The 7,457-nt window shown below is 44.2% G+C and overlaps 1 non-coding gene across 1 annotated transcript; it reads left to right on the top strand.

Moving 5' to 3' along the window:
* Positions 1 to 1,159: 1,159 nt before the first annotated feature.
* TRNAM-CAU (transfer RNA methionine (anticodon CAU)) lies at positions 1,160 to 1,232 on the top strand. Its single transcript has one exon. It is a non-coding gene; the product is annotated as a tRNA-Met (tRNA).
* The last annotated feature ends 6,225 nt before the right edge of the window (positions 1,233 to 7,457 follow it).

Genomic DNA, 7,457 nt, shown 5'->3' on the forward strand with positions numbered 1-7,457 from the left:
TTCTCATTGCAGTGGCTTCTCTTATTGCAGGGCATAGGCTTTAAGGGTGCATGGGCATCAGCAGTTGTGGCTCGTGACTCAGTAGTTGGGGTTCCTCTAGAGCACAGGCTCTATATGAGCTACTTTTAGTTGATTATTTCATTGCATTTTATCAAAAACATTCTATAGCATGTATATAAGTTCCATGGCTGCAGAAGACCTATGACAGGCATGATTCCAGGAACCAACTCACCTTTTGGGGCAGGTACATAGGTCTTTGGGCTTACCAGGTGGCTCAGTGGGTAAAGAATCCACCTACAACCCAAAAGACACAAGAGACGTAGGGTTCGATCCTTGGGTTGGAAAGATCCCCTGGAGGAGGGCATGGCAACCCACTCCAGTATTCTTGCCTAGAGAATCCCTTGGACAGAGGCGCATGATGGGCTACAGTCCATGGGGTCGCGAGAGTCAGACACAACTGAAGTGACTGAGCACACAGCAGCACGCACAGAGGTCTTTAATTCTAGAGGTGGAAGTTTTCCCCAAGAAGCCTAGGGAACAACTGCTACAACCCAAGATTGACTGGAGCAGTCCATTTCAGGTTGTGAATGACAAAGCCAGCATGAGGGAGGAAATAGTTTTAGAAAGAAATCATCCATAGAAAATGAAGAAAAAATTGAAATCTGCATGCTTCCCTGCTTCCTGCTCCCCAGAGGACTTTTTGAAGCAATTAAAAAAAAAAAAAACCAAACATCACCAGAGGAAAACAGATTACCTCTACTCTATTTATAACTCATGGGTGGTAATCCTGCTAGCAACAGCACTTACATTCCTATTTTCTTTCCTAGTTACTATTTTTCTATGTGACTATTGTAACACATTACATTATCAGCAATTTTCTTTGTGGCAAAATGAAAACAGTTCAGTGGAGAATGAAACTGAATTAGAAAAAAGTCAGTACGGTCAGTCTACAAAGGTGAATAATAGGAAGAGAGAGAAAGAAGGGAGGAAGGAAAGAAAGAGAGTGGCAGGAAGAAGCGAAGTATGGAATAAGAAATAAAAGGACGGAAGGAAAGAAAGAAGAGTAAGAAAAAGAGGGAGGGGGAAGACTCTGCTATTATAATAGGCATTTTAAATGCTGGAATGAAACATAATGCAAAAATAGATGGTGTGTGGGACTTCCCTGGTGGTCCAGTGGCTAAGACTCTGCATTCATAATGCAGGGGACTCTGGTTCGAGCCCTGGTCAGGGAAATAGATCCCACATGCTGCAACTAAAAAATCCTGTATGCTGCAATGAAGACTGAAGATTTCACATGCTGCAATTAAGACCTGGTGCAGCCAAATAAATGAATATTAAAAAAAAAAAATAGATGGTGTGTTCTGACTAGTATTTGTGGTGCTTCTAGGATGACCTCATCATTAAAAAGACCAAAACAATCCATTAATGGGAGGCAATGTGAGATATTGGAAAAAGCACAGACTTTGAAGAAAGAAGACATACATCTGAATCCCAGGTATGCCTATTGCTATTAATAATTGCAAAACTTAGACCAGAGATCATCGATCAGCAAACTACAGTCCGCAGACCAGCCACCTGTTCTTGTAAATAATGGTTTTACTGGAACACATTGGCAGCCACTGATATACCTAGTCTGTGTAGCTTTGAGCCGAAATGGCAGAGCTGAGTAGCTGTGACAGACACCATATGAACTGCAAGCCTAAAATACTTGCTGTTTTGCCCTTTAAGTAAGGGTTTGCCTTAGGCAATTACCTAAGCTCTTTTGTACTCAGTTTCTGCATCTGTAAAGAAGGTTCGACTTAAATGAAGATATGAGTTTCAGAAGAATCAATTTGAAGAGAGTTTGGCAGAAGTTTTCCAATCAGAAGAACAGAGCGAAAAAAGATTGAAGAAGAACAGTCTCACAGACCTGCAGGAAAATATCAAGCAAACCAACATACATGTAATCAGAGTTTCAAAAAAAAAAAAAAAGCCAAAAAGAATATTCAAGAAAATAATGGGGCTTGCCAGTGGCTCAGTGGTAAAGAATTCACCTACCAGTGCAGGAGACATGGATTCAATCCTTGATCCGGGAAAATCCCACATGCCACTAAGGCTGTGTGCCACCACCACGAGCCTGTGCTCTAGGGCCCAAAAGAAGAGAAGCCCAAAAGAAGTTCTCTTCTGCAACAAGAGAAGCCACTGCAATGAGAAGCCCCTGCACCACAACTAGAGAAAAGCCTGAGCAGCAAAAAACACCCAGCACAGCCAAAAGTAAACAAATAAATGAGAATTTTAAAAAACAATGGTTGCAATGTTACCAAATTTGATTTTTTAAAATGAATCTATAGATCCAAAGAGCTTAATGTTTCCCAAGAAGGGTGAACACGAAGAGATCCACACCCACATACATCACAGCCAAACTGCTAAAAACCAAAGAAAACAAGAAAATCATAACAGAAGCAAGACTAAAATGATTCACCATATACAAAGGGAACAACAATGCAATTAATGGCTGATGTCTCACCACAAGCCAGGGAAGCCAAAAGGAGTGGGGCAACATACATAAAGAGCTGGAACAAAAAACTGCCAACCAAGAATTTTATACACAGCAATTAGAATAATGAAGGCAAAATAAAAATGTTTCTCAATAAACAAAAACTGAAAGAATGTTTTGCTAGCTGTCCTTCCAGTTAAAACAAAATGACACAAAGCAGTAACATGAATCCACAAGAAGATATGAAGAACCCCACAAATAGTAAATATGTGGGTAAACATAAATATAAAGAATGTTAAAATAGGTTTTAAGTTTTTATTTAAAAAATAAGATTGCATAGAGCGATAACTATAACACTCTATTGATGGATTTATTGTAAACATACAATATGTGTCAATAATAGCACAATGTGGGGAAGGGAGATACTAAATGAAGTTACTCTGTTTTATCAAAATTATGTCAAAAATAGCCTGAAGTAGTTTGTACTGAGTTAAGATGTATGAGCAATCCCTAGAGCAATCACTGGGAAAATAATCCTTTAAAAATGCCTGCAAAATTGACTGAAGAACTAAAATGGTACACTAAAAAATGTTTAACATGAAACAAGACAATAAAAGAAGTGCAAAAGATTAACTATGAAGTGAGTTCATGTATGTAAAGCTCTTAAACAGTGCTGGCAGATGGGACACGCTACACACGTGTCATTTTCATCGTCTTTGTTACGGCTGCTGTCATTCAGCTCTGGGAGAATAAAGAGCTAACCTAGGAGGCTTTACTGGATGGAGGAGCCTGGTGGTCTGCAGTCCATGGGGTCGCTGGGAGTCGGACACAACTGAGCGACTTCACTTTCACGTTTCCCTTTCATGCACTGGAGAAGGAAATGGCAACCCATTCCAGTATTCTTGCCTGGAGAATCCCAGGGATGGCGGAGCCTGGTGGGAGGCCGTCTATGGGGTCGCACAGAGTCGGACACAACTGAAGCGACTTAGCAGCAGCAGCAGCAGGTAAAAATGCAGGAGACACAGAATATGAGAGTTCAGTTCCTAGGTCGGCAAGATCCCCTGGAGGAGGGCATGGCAACCCACTCCAGTGTTCTTGCCTGGGAAATCCCATGCACAGAGGAGCCTGACAGGCTACAGTCCATGGGGTCACAAACAGTCAGACAACACTGAGCAACTAATACACACAGGAGGCTCTAAGGGCGGTAAATCACCAGGTGTGGAAAGCTGGAAGGGACTAGCAAGCATCTAAAGAAAATAGTGTTGCTACAAAAACAAAGACTCTCTGACAACCTCAGAATTCTTAGGAAAATGTAGTAATTGCTGGGAGATAGGAGAAAATGACAATGGCAGGGCAGCTGACCTAGAATAAACCTCAAGGTCATGGATGGGAAGATGCCTTGGAGTTTTAGCCCAGAGGAAGGATTCACTTAAAGGTGCCAGACTCAAAAAGGGGTTTTCTAAAGTTGCTTGAGTGAAAAGAACCAACTGAAGCTTGAGGCTGATGATGTCAAGTTAAGGAAAAGCAAGAAAAGAAGTCCAACCATTTCTTGTTTGTTTCTGTCTTCCAAAGAAAGGAAAACTTACAAATTTGACTTTCCACTAAAAACTTTTCCCATCAGTTCACTAAATCTTAAAACCCAGGAAGAAACTAACATCTCCCACTGAACAGATGGGAAAACCGAGCTGACAAAAGGAGTTCTTGCCTGGGGACACACAGCAGTTAAGTGGTAATTCAAGATTTAAGAGCTATCTTTCTCTTCCGCGGGGGCTTCCCTGATAGCTCAGTTGGTAAAGAATCCACCTGCAAAGCAGGAGACCTAGGTTTAATTCCTGGGTTGGGAAGATCCCCTGGAGAAGGGAAAGGCTACCCACTCCAGTATTCTGGCCTGGAGAATTTCATTGACTGAATAGCCCATGGGGTCTCAAAGAGTTGGACACAACTGAGTGACTTTCACTTTCTCTTCTGGACAAAGCTACTGTCTCGGTCAAATGGAAGATCTTTTGTCTAAAACTGGAAATATCTAGAGAGAACAAAGTGAACAAATGAGCTATAAGGGAGGGCTGGGTTGCCCTGCCTGAGTCCAGCCGCTGACCCCAGGGAGGTCTACTGCAAGTCCAGAGAGAACCAATGTATTGGATTCCTGTGGCTGCTGTAACAAAGTGCCGCCAACAGGGTGGCTTTAAACAACAAAATTTTATTCTCTCACCCCATTCCAGTATGTCCTCGTCTCAACTAATGAGACTTTCCAAGACCTTATTTCCAAGTATTGTCACATTCTTAAGTTCTGGGTGTGCATAAATTTGGAAGCACATCATTCAATCCAGTACAGGTGTCACCTGCAGGCAAATACAAAAGGAGGCACACTGACCGTATGAGAGACCCAGAGGGAGGGAGCAGGGTGAGGAAAGATCAAGGCTGGGGCCAGGGGAGGGTGAAGACACTCCAGCCACAAGGAGGAAAAATGGAACAAGAGGAGAGAGGGTCATGGAAAGAATTGTGGAGTTTCCAAAGAGAGGAGGTGGCGAATGTTGCAGAAAAGCCAAGCAATTACCCAAGCAGGCGCCAGTGGATTTGGCAATGAAAACTCATGAATGACCTTCATTGCCTGGTTTCAGTGAAGCAATGGGAGCGGAGGCCTGATTGCAACAGTTAAGACGGGGGTGAGGGGTGGGAGCAAGACTGCTCCATAGTATGCCTCCGTGATGGATGGCTAAGGTCGGTAGTAGCTAGAAGGGGTGCCACATCAGGGGAGACTTTTTGTTTATTTACCTTTTTTTGGTCTTTCTTTCTTCCTGGCTGCACCACAAGTCTTACGGGATCTTAGTTCCCCAGCCAGGGATCAAACTTGTGCCTCCTGCAGTGGAAACACAGAGTCTTAACCACTGGACTGCCAGAGAAGTCCTATTTACTGTTTTGAAGGTGAGATACATTTAACCACATCGTAATAGGCTGGCATCAATCAGTATAGATTTCACCATTTTCATATCTAGATGAAGGGGAAATTGATGACACAGGAAACCTGAGTTGCTCACCAGGGCTAAGAATTAGAGCAATTTAAGAACTAAGCCTTCAGTGAAAAAGAGGGGCAGCGAATCCCTTGAGATGAAAATTAAGAAGAAAGGTTGAGTCCAGTTTAAAGAGTGAGAGTTGTTGCAGGAGTTTAACTGGACGGCTAGAGTCATGATAATAACAGTGATGGTAGTGTTACTAACACTCACTGCAGTGAAGGGTCAGATCAAGTGCTAAAGCAAACAAGAGAGGAAGCCAGCCAAGCTCACCGGCAGCCCTGTAGAAGGCCCTGCTGGGATTGGGGATCACGAGTTTGCCATCATACCCGCCTATACATTCTCCAGTTGTGCATTCTGCTGCTGGAAGGAATTGTTCTAAAGCCCAACATTTACACCCAAAACCACCACACAAGTACAGGCTGGTTCATGTATGATTTTAGCAGCAGCATGTGCAAAATGGATTCCTGAGTACATTAACAGAATGTTTTAACTGAGCATCTGCCAATCTAAGTGCAAGGTCTGGTCAGCATGGCAGAGAGACTTCCCAGGTGGCCCAGTGGCTGGGACGCCACGCTCCCAATGCAGAGGGCCCACGTTTGATATCTGGTCAGGGAACTGGATCCCACATGCTGCAACCAGGACCCAGTGCAGCCGAATAAATAAATAAACATGAAAAAAGATGGTGCCGAAAGGTCATGGTTCATCACATTCCCTCCGCTCCAAACACACACACACCCAAATGAATGATAGATTATCCAAAGAGAAAACTAGTAAAACACAACTGGTGTCAGAAATAAACTAAACATCTCCAAGGACCAGAAACCAAAGTGACAGGTGAAACAGGAGCCTTGAGCCTGCTGACTTCCATGGCCTGAATCAAGCAGCAGTGGCTAAGAGGTTGGTTGCCTCAAATAACAAGGATTAAATGTGTTTCTGCTGGGGTGGTGGTAAGCGGGCCAGGCTCACTGCTAGATACAACCCATATGAGGTAACTGAAAAATGATGACAGCTGCTCATTGCCTGGGGCTGTGGCTTTATGGAAAATGGTGGCACTAAGGCATGGAAAGGATTAAGACTCAGCCCCAAGACCAGGAACTGCCCACTGCCTGGGACCACTGGACCCGAGACAAAGTCTCAGGGCCGGAGGGAGCTCCCACCCAAATAACTGCAGGTGCAGGCACGGTCCCGAGTGGAGGCCTCTCAGACTTGCTGAACAGAGATGAATGGTGGGGGCTGGGGGAGAAGCTTGCTTGAGCAACAGTAAGGGGCCAGAGTAGGGGTGACAAAGAAAATCTGGGGACAGTGGTAGAAAATGAGATTAGAGAGCAGCTAGGGGTCATATCCTATGGGACCCAGTAGACAGTGGTATTTAAATATGGAGTATAGTGCGCCTGGAGCTGAACTGCAGAAAAATTGGACTGTGCCATTCATTTCCCTGCTTTGCTCTCAGATCTGTATATTCTCCATCTTTCTCTGCTCTGGTCTCCAGTCATAGGAAAAGATACTTCTCAAACTCTCTTGCTGACTTCAGGTCATTTTCAGAAATGGGAGGCACTGGCCAAAAAACAGGAGGGCAGAGGAGAGGGAGAAGCCAGGGTATTTCTGCTCTTCACTCTCTGCTCCTGGGAGCATCTCCTTCAACAACTACTTCTCCTCTAGCTCCCTCTTGACAGCCCCTATTTCCATCCTCCCAGCTCCTACCAGGGAAGCAGTGCCAGCTTCCTCTGATGCTCCTGGCTCCTGGGTCCAGCAGCCCATGGGTGGTAGCAGATTTCTGCGATGGCTCTTGCCCTGAGCTGCCTCCTTAGCCCATGTTTGACTTCGGTTCTCCTACCACCTGTATACTCAGTCCCCCTTCTAAGATTCCCTCTGTTAAAAATCATTAACAATAACTCTTTTTCCTGACTGGTCCTTGGCTGATAAGGTGAGACAGTGGGGAAACCAGCAAGCGGGAATTAGAATGAATTAGA

The sequence above is a fragment of the Giraffa tippelskirchi genome, chromosome 8 (genome assembly GCF_054371585.1).
Source record: "Giraffa tippelskirchi isolate mGirTip1 chromosome 8, T2T-mGirTip1v1.2.pri, whole genome shotgun sequence".
NCBI lineage: Eukaryota > Metazoa > Chordata > Mammalia > Artiodactyla > Giraffidae > Giraffa > Giraffa tippelskirchi.